At 34.2% G+C, this 12929-nt stretch overlaps 1 long non-coding RNA gene across 1 annotated transcript; it reads left to right on the forward strand.

Moving 5' to 3' along the window:
* Positions 1–636: 636 nt before the first annotated feature.
* LOC148869703 (uncharacterized) lies at positions 637–5824 on the forward strand. Its single transcript, XR_016108243.1, has 2 exons — positions 637–1118; positions 5459–5824. It is a non-coding gene; the product is annotated as an uncharacterized LOC148869703 (long non-coding RNA).
* The last annotated feature ends 7105 nt before the right edge of the window (positions 5825–12929 follow it).

Below are 12929 nucleotides of genomic sequence, written 5' to 3' on the forward strand. Positions count from 1 at the left end.
TTTTGATATATAACATATAATTTTGGTTAAAAATACTTGATTTGTTAGCATATAAATAATTTACCATTTTGCTGCCATTTTTTAATATTATATTATCAGAAATCAACCTTTAGGGGGCGCTCTTTTTTTGGATTTGGAGAGGGGGGAAAGTTGGTCAATGAGATTTTGGTTCCCATTGACCAAAAATTTTATGTTCTTTTTTCAGCTTTATGTGGGGATCAGGGATAGTTTATTTTCTTAGGAATCATTTACCCGGAAAAGTAATACCCATCTCCTAGGTGGGTAAATAACTTTTTCACATAGAGCAAAAGTTGCCAACACCTGAATGGGACAAAAATGCTCATTTTAATAATAGATTTTTATGGCTAGAATGGTCATTGCAATATTTACCTGAGAAATAAAAGAATATAGGTAATGCACTTACCTGAGTAGGTGTTTCCCAATAAAACTTACTCACGTAATTGCACTTACCTGAAGGGGACCTTAATGTTTAATCTGTTAAGAAGACTACTCAACGATTGAAATTAGGTGTTGAGTTTCGAGTGGCGAGTCAATGAGTGCCCTCATTTTGGAAACTATGAGCGTTCAATGTGAATGAATCAGGCCAGTCAGCTGCTGGTTAAGCACATTACACACAGGACACTTTGATCAATGACTGGGCTTATTGCTTCTTCATGATTCAGCTTTATGGAGGGATCAGGTTTGAGATGTGGTTGCACCCCACTAGGGTGGCAATTTTTGACCCAACCCACTGAATCCGTCCAACCCACCCAATTGTTAATAGGTTGAACCCATTTATTTAGTTCTGGGTTGTTGTGGGTTGGTTAACCCAATAAACTTGGACTTTAATGGATTGGGTGGTTTGGATAATGGTTAACCATCGAATCCATCGTGGAGACAAAGGAGCAGAGATCAATGGTCAATACGGAGAAGTGGAGAATGGGAAGAGGAAAGAACGAACTCAAGGTCTAGGCGATTAGGCTGTTGGAGAACGAAGAGGGAAGAACAAACTCTAGGGTTTAATCAATGCGGCATTCAGGCTGCCGGAGAACGAAGAGAGGGAAGAACAGACTCCTAGGGTTTAGAAGAGATTACTGCGATTCAGGCTGTCATCTCAGGTACTTCATGTACTCAAACTCTCTGTCTTTAACCTTGTCTGCTACTGGTGAATCCAGATTACCTAATCGATTGAAACTTGGACTTCTACTGCAACTTGCATTAAATTCAAAATATTAACCATTGGAATCAGATAGACCTATCATGAACCGTTTAGGTATAAACTGTTCTGGGTTCTTACAGATTTCGGGATCCATTCCAAATCTGTTGTTAGGTAAAAGGGCTTGGAAGTGCTCTATGAGGATTGTTGTAATTCTTGAATTCTTGAATGAATTGGGATTTTGCTCTCTCCAACACTCTTAAAATAGAATCTCAGGGAGTAGAATGTAGCAGCAAATGAATTTAGCTAGACCTAGTTTTTTTTTTGGGTGTTAGAGTTGTATCATGCATTATCTTACTACACAGTTTTCTATATGGGTATGTAGCTTTTTCTATTTGGGAATGGAGTTGCAATTTGTTGGCATTTACAATCTCTCTTGGTCGGTCTTTGTCTCTCTCTTGATCAATTATTGGCGTTGCAATCTTCGTGTGACTGTTTTTGTAAACCACGGTTGTGGCTATGTGTAAACCATGGTCCTAGTGGCACAAAGCCCACCCTTTGGGTTGGATTGGAATTTGAATTGGCTATAACTTAAATGGATGCACTGTGCACCGCAACTCCTGAGCTTTTGGAACCTTATGCATGTCTAGTATCCCTCTGATCAAGGCCCGGTCTACAATTTTGTATCCTAAGCCAAATCCTGCTTCTGCACTCAGCTTGAGAGATACTAAAACTTAGTGTTCTGTGTTCAGATAGCAGGTAAATGCAAATAATTAATCACACTCATGGACTGCAGATCAACTCCTGGGTTTTGATGATTTCAATAACAATCTAGATAGCATGAAATTCACATACATAAATGCCTATGGGATTTTTGAAGATATGTTGAAGAATCCTTAAGCCTATGGTACAGAATCTCATGCACAAAAATTCTTAATCTTTCTCTTGTTTCATGCATATATGGTTGGTTAAGGCAAATCCACATGGAGACTATTTATGAGCACTGCCCCTACAAATATGAACCTGGAGCAATGATCAGTGCCATTAGATTTAGATAAGTCCCATGTAATTGATTGATGATGGTCATGATCATCTGATTCATCCAGCATTGGCATGAGAATGGGTGGGGGTGGGGAGGGGGTGTGTGTGTGTGTGTTTAGCCTATTTACTCCACAGAGAAATAGGCCGTGTTTAAATCCAGTGATTCAGCGACTAATGATTTCTGTGTTTAAATTTTGGGGTTTAATATCACAAACATTGGATGCTGTAGGGTGGGTCGGAACCACTTGCTTAAAAAGAAATATGAAGAAAATGAAATTTCTGTTTTTTCACAGTAAGAACCAGTTGCAAAATGATATGTCATTTCTATCACATGTCTTGCTTCTACTTCCTAACAAGTTGGGACAATCCAAAATAGTTTGTATTATCCAATTTCACTATTGTAATTTTTACAGTAACACTACTTTTTCACATGTATAGAAAGGATAAAATGAAAGTTGCAAATTTTTTGTTTTTTAATATTTTTTATATAATTTCTATTAATTTTATGCATTTTTTTTTGTTTTTGTTTAATTTCTATTTTATTTCCTACAATTTCTACTATTTTTGTGTAATTTTCATTATTTTATCTAAATGGGTTGGGTTGGGTAAAGGTGGGTTTGGGTTGAACCCAACCCATTTAATTCCATCTTACTGGGTCATTAGTGGGTTGATGGGTTAGATGGGTTGGGTTAAAGTTCAACCCAAACCGAATTGACCCCAACCCGCCCCATTGCCACCCCTACGCACCATTGGTGAATTCGTCAAAGAGAACAACGGAAGGGTTTTGAGGTAGGGTTTACAATCATTTTTTGTTTTGTTGTAATGTGATAGAATGGGGGAGAAAGGTATTAGGTGTGTCATGTGTGGAGTGATAGAGTCCTATGACGTTAGGATTCTTCCTTTTGTACAATTGTTTCTATCTTTCTTTCCATCTATCTACCAGTCTTTTTGTCTATCTGGTAGGGGTGGATACAAGCCAAGCCGAGCCGAACTGGATATTTATCTATGAAGCTTGACTCGGTAGAAAAATATCAGCCCAAACTCGTTTCGAGCCAAGCCAAGCTGAATATTTGTCTTTTCAAGTTTGACTCGGTAGAAAAACATCAGTTCAAACACAATTCGAGCTAGAGACATGAGTTTGAATTCAGATCGACTCAAAAGCTCATATGTTCAAACTCAGTTTGACTCGAGCTCAATAGTGAGCCAAGCTTCATATAAAAAATAAGAATTATACATGTAAAAAATAAAAAATTATACTTAGAAAAAATATTTTGTTACTATACATATAAAAAAATTAAAAATATTATGTACAATATTTATAAGCTCGATTAGGTTTGTGAACCTCATGAGCTTAGCTTCATTAGGCTTGAACTCAGTTCAAATAGCAAATGAGCCTACTTATTGGGCTCGAGCTTAGTTTGAAGCTCGGTTTAAACCAATCTAAAACAACATTTTCGTGAGTCAAGCTTGAATAGTTCATGAAAAGCTTGATTCCTATCCACCCCTACTATCTATATAGTAGGTGAGAGGAGGGCTACTCTAGCCTCAGAGCTCCTACAGATCTCCTCTTATTTATCACACATGTGATTAGTTGTTTTTAAATTAAATCATAAAAAATATAAGAAGTCAAAATAAAAAGAAAACTCTCCAATCTTTCACTAACCAAATCCATCCACACTCAAATAAAACCCTTTTAAGTCTTAATTGTTTCTAATAAAGGCCATTATTGCTTTTACCAATGATATCTCTCTCTCTAACAGTTTGTTTGTAACATATTCCGTCATCCCATTAAATCTTAAATTTATATTTATATATTAAAACAAGGTTGCGTAGGCATACATTCTTTTTTCTATTTTTATTTTTTCGTTTCTTCCAAATGCTATATACTCCAACTGCTACAATGGCAAAGGTTTAGGGTGCTCCTGAAACAAAATTTATTGATATGTGGCAATCGTGGGTGCTCACAAATCGAAGAGAAGCTTTTTATTAGCCTTTGTGCTTTCTAACAAACACGTAGCATAGAAAAGCTTTACCCAAGTTATTACTTTATTAATAACTTCTTATTAGAGTCTTCCTACAGAAAGTATTATAATAATAGTTTTAACAAATACTAGCACAAAGGGCGGAAGGCAAGGAAACAATTTTGAATAATTCTTTATTGAATAATCGGGAGATTAAAAATGAAGGAAAAAGTTAAATATAATTTTCAATTAAAAATTCAACTAATTGTGTGCTACCTCATTCTTTGCGATAAATAACTCAATTTATTCGTACTTGTTAAAGAATGGATATAAGAGAGAGCCCTTAAATTTTAAAATACCAATAAAGTTAGAAATGGCACAACAATAAGACCATGCAACATGTAAAATGTATAAACATTTTTTTACAATTAAAAAAAAAACAAAAAGCATAGATGGTTATTAATTATTGACCAATTCAGGATGACAAAACTTGTCTGTCTAATATGGTTTCAGGGTTCAATCATGTGATACTTTTGGCAACATCAATTGGATCTACATTTGCAAGACTACATCAAAAGGTTAATATAAGATTAGGTGGACCACAAAGTGGACAGTGTTATTAAAAAACATAACGTTAGGCTACCAAATTATACTGGAACCCCATGTCCAGCACAGCCCACACGACCCGTGTGCCGTTGTGCCAGTGGTCCAAATTCGTACCCACGGCCCGAATTAATTCGATCCATTGCTAAACTGGGATGGAGAGGAGAGTTGGGGCATCCACGAGCATTGACAAAAAATTCTGATGGTCCTAGAGTGGGCCTTTACCGCTAGAGGTGTAAAGTGGATCATGCTGGTCTGATACGATAAGGTCCATTGGCAGTTTGCACAAAGTACGGGTTGTATTGTGCTGGCCCGCAGGCCATCACGGACCATGCTGCCCTTCCCAGTGAAAAGTTTGTGGGTCGGCCCAGCATGGCCCATGGCCCAAGCCCGTGCTGGCTTGTGCTGTGCCGTGGGTTGGGCTAGCCCGTGAGTCAAGCCTTGGCCCAAGCCGGGCCATAGACTTGATCAAATCTATTTTTGCCTACTTACTTAAAAAATTGAAAAAGAAACTTAAAATTTTAATTTTATATGAATTTTAATGTATACAATTGCTTATATATATGATGCAAATTGCTTATGAATTTTTAGATGTGGACGGGTCCAATGAGCCACTTACAGATTATGTTACCATAGGTCTGATAGTAATTGAGTTTCAAAGTGGCAAGGTTATATTTGCTTCACAATACCAATGCAGGGCAAGAAGCAACATTGAAGCTGAATGGTGGGCAGTTATAGGAGCCATGGAGTTGTTATGAAATAGATGAACCAGCCACAATTGGAATGCCATTGGGCTGAGAAGATACTTAAGATTGTGAAGAACATGATTTCTTTTTTTTTTTCTTGCCAAGCAAAGATGAATAACATCATTTCTGTTTTTGATGTATATAAAATCTTACTTGTCGGTAGGATAGACAATGGTATAACTCACCATATTTTTACCTTTTTTCGCTTGTAATAAGATGGATCTATGTTTCGACATCCCTGAGCAGGGAATTCTTGTAAATACATTGTCATCTTTACAAAAGGTTGATGTTTAAAAAGAAAAAGAATTGTTCCTTTAGATGGTGGGACTCTATTGACGTCGATGCAGACTGTAAAGATATTAATGAGCCCAGAATGAGCTTGTGGAACAGATGCTGATTTCGACATTTGCATTTATCGAATACCACATGATTATTCTTCTTTTTGTTTGATGGAATCCCATGCTCTTATGTTTCAGTTTTTATTTCTCTGAGGCTTTTTGTTTGTTGATTTTCTTTTTTTTTTTTCATTTAATTTAGATTGCCTATTCGAGTAAATGCTTAAAATTTGTGAAAGATGTATTTGGTTGGACTCCAAACGAAAGCTAAACTATTCAAATGGCTACAAATAATTAATAAAGAGCTCGGAAATTCCTTACAAACCTACAAATCAAGATTAATTAGTCAGCTATATTTGAAACTCCAATCCAGCCAAACTACCTTAGGATCCTTCGTATGGAGCTGAATCAGTGATATTTGAAATTCTTGTCTCCTTGTTACAATTACCCTCGGTGTCAACTGGACACAAACTTAAGTCAAATCACTTGGAGAGAATTCCAAGTTGGAGAAAAGATCACTCATAAAAAATTAGTCTTTAGCGGTTAAAAATTCAAATGAAATTTACATACAATGACACAAGGAACCCATAAAACAAAAAATGTTTTGATACTGAATTATCTACTCCTTATGTGGAAGATTTGATCTCTACAAGTAATATTTGCAACAGAGATAAAAGCTAAGCACCGCCACCTGGGATACACATTATAATTTGGCACCGACTCTTCATAGCCCTTGAAGAAGAGATAAACTTTGCTAATACCGACCAGACAGTGAGGGACTCTAAAAACCAGAACCTCAATTATAATGTTTGCTGATGCCAACCAGTCCAAAATAGCAAACCAGTATCTCCCTTTAATTGCTTCTAATGAATAAAAACCCCTCCATTCCGTAAAAACCAAAATTGCAAAACGTGCGTACTTCAAAATTAGTTTCACCAAGGAAGCAATACCCCATCAATAAGCAATCTTTGCATTGGATGGGGAAGACCGGGAAACAATAACTTAGCATCAAATCAGCATAAATTCCATCTTTTTCTCATCAAGGTTAAACCCCATAGACTACCATGGTTGAAATTAAATTTGGGTTCAATTAGAGCACAAAACCAAAATTCCATTTATAGTTGGAAAATAAAATAAGCCAAAGGCATCTCTCTACCCAAAAAAACAGTTCAGGGTATCTCCCAGACACAGTGTTGTTAACGAAGCAGACATAAAGACCAGAAAGCTCACAAAATCACTGGTTTACCAGGTTGACCAATATTGTCCAAGGACTCAAAACCACCCAAATTCAGGAATCAGAAGGCTCAATTTCTCACTGGTTCAACTGTCCAATCTGGTCCAGGTCTGACAATACTGGTCAGACCATAAAACTTCTCCCTATCAAGATCCCCCCAAAATCTACCTCCATTTCACCAGACAATAACATAAATGATTAATTGGGGGCAAATAGCACCAGAATTGGCCTTTCAAGGGCAGAAAGAACAACGCATACCATATTCATCAAAAAAAGAACAGCGCATACCATACAAAGGGGATATTTGAGAAGGACTGAATGACTTATTGCTTTGCCAATAGATAATAATGAAATATTAAGGGTATAGAAAGCTACCCATACAAGAGATCCCTCAATGTTTTTAGCAATTCTACTTTCTACAAAGGTTTTACAAAAACTAAAAAGAAAGGGGAAGGGGGGGAGGGATAAAAAGACTGAAGGAAAGTAACATTAATATACTTGTTTCATTTTCCTTCCATAACAAAAATGCCAAGTTCATCAATCACCAGAAGATCATGCTTACCAAAATCCCAGCAATCACTAACCGGCATAAATGATTCATGGAAAATGCCAATATTATCAAGTCGAGAAATGCAGATAAATAGCAAAAGTGCTTAAGTTTCTACATAATATTTTAGTGTATACATACATACATGGTGACGCCATCCAGAGACACTTCACAGCTGACATCAACATCAAGACAATATGAGTCGGGTGCCTATATCACCTTGATGAATTTTAAAATCAAAGTCCGCAGAACAGCTCTCATGTTGCCACCATAAAGAGGCTAAATCATCATACAATATAAAGAGATCAAGTATTTAGACACAGTTTTAGCCAATAGAGTTTGGAGTCTTTCCTTTTAGAATTCCAGAGAAGCATGTATGATACTTCACCTAAATTGATGTTCAATAAGTGGTTCTGCACAAGACCCTGCTCAACCAAGTCATATAGTTGACAGTATACTCATCTATCAATCAACCACAAGGCCAATTTAGTATAAACTTCATTTTAAACAAAGTGCCAAGACCTTTTCAGGCAATAAGATTTTATTTTATTTTATTTTATTGACCATGTTAAATGGGTCATTATTGTTTTACCAGCAACAGTACATAAATCCATATAACATAACATATAAATTAATGCCACTGAAAGCTTTAAGAAGCCATTGTGATAAACAACAACATGGTTTCATATCCACCCAGTTAAGAACTCCTACAAAAATATTAAACCAAATACCCATCTAAGGGATGGAAAATATTACCAGAAAATCTAGAAGCAAGGTCTGCACAAAGTTGCACATCAACAGAATAGCTCAGGAAATCCTCATTTTTCCAGTTTTCAGGAAATTCCTATCCACTCTCTTATGCTTTCTCCTTTCCATGTATTTGGATCTGTGCTTCTTATTTTCCTCAGAATCAGAATCATAAGCACCAGCTCGGCTTTTCCTACCAACCTTTTTCCCTGATTTATGAATTATTTTGTAAACTCGGTCACTTCCCTCGATATTGCCCAAATGAGAATGCTTTTTTTCATCAGCTTTTCGACCATCTCTGAGACATTGTCTCTCTAGCTCTTCATATAAACAAGAATCTCTTTCATGCTCATACACAGATGGTTTTTTGTCTTGGGCAAACACGTCGCATAGAAAAGCTTTACCCAAGTTATTACTATATTAATAACTTCTTATCAGAGTCTTCCACATAAAGTATTATAATAATAGTTATAACAAATATGGGTCAAGTAAGAAATTGTGAGAGGGTGGTTGAGATTGTTAATTTTATCAGATTTTTTTTTCTTCTCCATTGTTAATTTTATTTTCTTATAAATACTTGAAAAATTAATATTTGTGAAAAATTGTATATCAAATTTAATTAATCCATCTTCTTGGATTAATAGAATATTTATTAAAGGCAGAAGTGCTATTGTAGTTCTTGAAGTTTGAATCTGGGCAAAGAATAAGAGAAATGAGGAGTTAGAAACCGAACGAACTAGAGAGGGAGAGCCTAATTATTTAAAAAGGCACTTGCAAGAGAGAGAGAGAAAAAGGTTATTGGATCGAGTAAAAAAAGCTAGACCGGCGATCAAAACAAGAGGATAAGCTAAGGGCAAGAAGAGAGCTATATGCGCATACGGCATACCTTTTTCCACGGTGCCTGACCTAGTTTTAGAGGAAGTGCTTTGCTCATTTTATTTATGAGTATAATCTTAGTAAGACTCGATGAAATGCCCATTTGGCATATGCTTTTGAGAAAATCTTTTTTTTTTTTGTAGTTCTGAAAGTCAAAAGATATATTGAGTTTTCATATAAGATTTAGACAGTCTGAAGACAGTTTGATAGATGTGTGTCTTTTTGTGCAAAATTAAAATGCAAAAGATACAGGAATCTTCATTTAAAGCTTTCCAAAATCAGCCTGAAATGGTCTTCTTGTATCTTGTGTCTTTTTGACACATTATCTTTTAATGACTAAATCTTCCACTAACCAAACGGAAAGACCAAAATTTGATTTTTTCAATTTATAAACGACCAAAAAACCGCATGAAAAGATATGCCAAACGGGCAGTTTTACTGGAATCTGGGCACATTAGAGGTGTCGAGACAAGCCAATTAGTCAAGTCAGTTGGATAGGCCGGTTGGGTCATCAGTGAGTTCCTTGAGTGTTCCATTTAGGGGGCACGTGACAGCTCGGGATTGGACTCTGCGGATGGGCCTCATCAGTAGCTTTTGTCCAATTTCTTTAATTCTTTTACCCTTAATATGATAAGATATTCTTTATCCACCTTTATTATCCATCTATCATGAATGTAAATTCAGCTTTATCGTTATCATGCGTGTTTGCAACTTGCAAGACTGTGAGATTTATCTAATTACCCAGCTATCTATTACGGCAGGTTAGACCCAAAGACATTGCAGAAATGATCTTGGACACACCACACACGGGTGATTTAATTTGATATAGACACATTACAGTTAATTTAATTTGATATGGTCAGATCACATTTTGCATCTCATTATAAAGAAGAGTTTATTCTGGGCATGGAAATATTTTTCCTCCCCCATTAAATTCCTTCTTTCCTCTCAGGGGACGATCTTTTTCTGGATTTTAAGAGGGGGGAAAGTTGGTCAATGGGATTTTGATTCCCATTGATAAAAAATCCCAGGTTCTTTTTCATATTTATGTGGGGATAAAGAAAGTTTATTTTCCTGGGTATCACTTACCTCCTAGGTGAGTAAATAACTTTCCCCCAAATTACCAACACTTGAATGGGATAAAAATGCCCATTGTAATAATAGATTTTTATGATTAAAATGGTCATTGTTTTATTTGCATGGAAAATAAAAGAACATAAGTAAATGCACTTACTCAGGTTATTTAAGTAAACACTTACCTAAGTAAGTGCATTTACCCAGCTAAATAACTTACCAAAAATGTTTCCATGCCCAGAATAAACTATTCTTTATAATGGGGTTTATATCAGGTTTAAAGTGCTAAAATGTTCCCATCCCCATTGACCTCTTAATAAAGCGGGAGTATAAATTAAATGTGCTTAGATCAGGTTAAGAGCCAATTCAACTTTAAACATGGAACCTAGGACCCAAACTGATACTAAAACCCAAATTTACGGACCCAAAGGGAACCAATTTTCTATTCAAGCCCATGCGTTTGCATGGGTTTACTTAGTTGGAGCCGATGATAATGTTTATTCTCGACAAAACTAGTCACTACCAAACAAATTAACCCTGTTGACCTACTTCCATTCTCTTTCATATAAGTTGGGGATCAATTCATTTTACTTCCTACTTTGTAATTTGCATTTCATACAAATAAAATTTACACTGCAAACAAACTGAGTTTATAGCTTCTAGGGCTATCAAAAATACAAAAGTAATTCTGCCACTTTCTTTTTCTGATAAGCACAAGAGAAAAAATTACCACAACCTTCTTTCTTTTGCCATATGCCTTTTTTTTTTTTGGTAAATTTTGTATATATTATTTTAGGGAAAAGACTCCACCTATTATACCAACATTTAATTAAAAAAAACACTTGAAATTAAAATGCACAAAAAATCTCTGAGGTTTATTTGGAATTTGGAATCACCTTTGATTAAAACCTGGCCAATCCTTTATTATTTTTCTGACCCCAGTGGCAGGGCGGGACGGGTTCGGGGCAAGGCACCCATTTCTTATTGGGGATGGAGAATCCTCAAATTTTCCCTACCTTGACACAACCACCTAAAATAATCTAATTTATGGATATTTTACAAATAGTATTATGGGAATTTTGGGGTATTTTAGGAATTAGACTATGACAATTTGGGGGTATATTATAAATGAATTTATAGGATTCTAGGATTATAAAAATACAAGGAAAACTTAGAGATATTTTAAAAATTAATATTAAATCTATAGATATTTTATCAATTTACCATCAGGTTTGGGAAATTATATGCAAACCCCATTCCTAATTTGGGACAAAAACATTTTTCTTGTCCCCATTTAAGTTTTGAAAAAAACTTGCCCCGTTAGGGGCATTGCAGGGTAGGGCCTCAATTTTATAGGGAAAATTGCAATCCCTACAATTCTAATAATTTTCTATAACAAATTAACTAATAGTAAATAAAATAACAATAAGTTACAATATTTTATGATATTATTGAAAGTGCTATTGATTAGTAGTAATGTATAGTAAATTAATTATTTATAATAACAATAAATTAATGTAAGTTATTACTGTTTAAGTCTAAATTATTTACTATTAATCAAAGTAAATTTAATTATAGTAAATTAATGTAATTATGGTAAATTACATTAATTTTAATTAAAAGTAAACCAAGTGGTCTAGATCGGTGTGGATAGACTTAATAATTTTACTAAATTATCTAATAATTATTTATTGAAATAATAATAATGGATTGTTATTTAAATAATTATGAAACAATTTCTGCTAGATTAATTTCCTAAATTTTTTAATAATTATTTAGTTGAATAATAATAATAATAGTATCAATAATAATGGACTATTATTTAAATAGTTTTGGAGAATATTTTTTCATAGATTAATTTCTTAATTTTTTAATTACTTATTTAAAACATAATTATGGATTATTAGTTAAAGAGTTTCCCTAAACTATTTGATAATTGTTAACTATAATTATTGATTTTATAGAAATTCATAAATTATGCTAATTAGTAATACCTTTTATCAATAAATTATTATTATAAAAATTTATTAAATTACAACGATTAATGTAAATTATGCTAAACATTGAAATTTTGAACATTTATTAATAACCAACAATGGTTAAATAATGGATTGTTTATTAATTTTTGGTAGACTATTAAATTATTTGATATTTGTTAAGTAATAGATTATTTCTGAAATAATCAATTCATAATTTTTGGTAGAATATTTTCCAGAAAATTTTAGTAATTTTCATAACTAATGGATTATTTAACAATAGATTATTATTTAAAAATGAATTATTTAACAATAATGGAAGATGCCATTAAATATATAGGAAACATCGAATTCCTCTTATTCTCCTCTATTTAATTTGTTTGAAATCAGGTCTATATATATAAATATTGTTTGATTTGGAAAACCAAATCTTAATAAATTATGACCCTATTTTTATGGGAAATTGGAGAATAGAGGGGAATTAGAAATAGAAGTGAATGAGAGGATAAAACATATATTGAACTAATTAAGAAGATAAGTTAGGTTATTATAGAAAGTGAGAGATGTGAGTTGTGGGAGAGAGAGAGGGAGAGAGAGAGAGAGAGACCAATGGGAATGGAGAGGAATGAAAAG

The sequence above is a fragment of the Nelumbo lutea genome, chromosome 2 (genome assembly GCF_056320005.1).
Source record: "Nelumbo lutea isolate HS-2025 chromosome 2, American lotus-T2T, whole genome shotgun sequence".
NCBI classification, from domain to species: Eukaryota; Viridiplantae; Streptophyta; class Magnoliopsida; order Proteales; family Nelumbonaceae; genus Nelumbo; species Nelumbo lutea.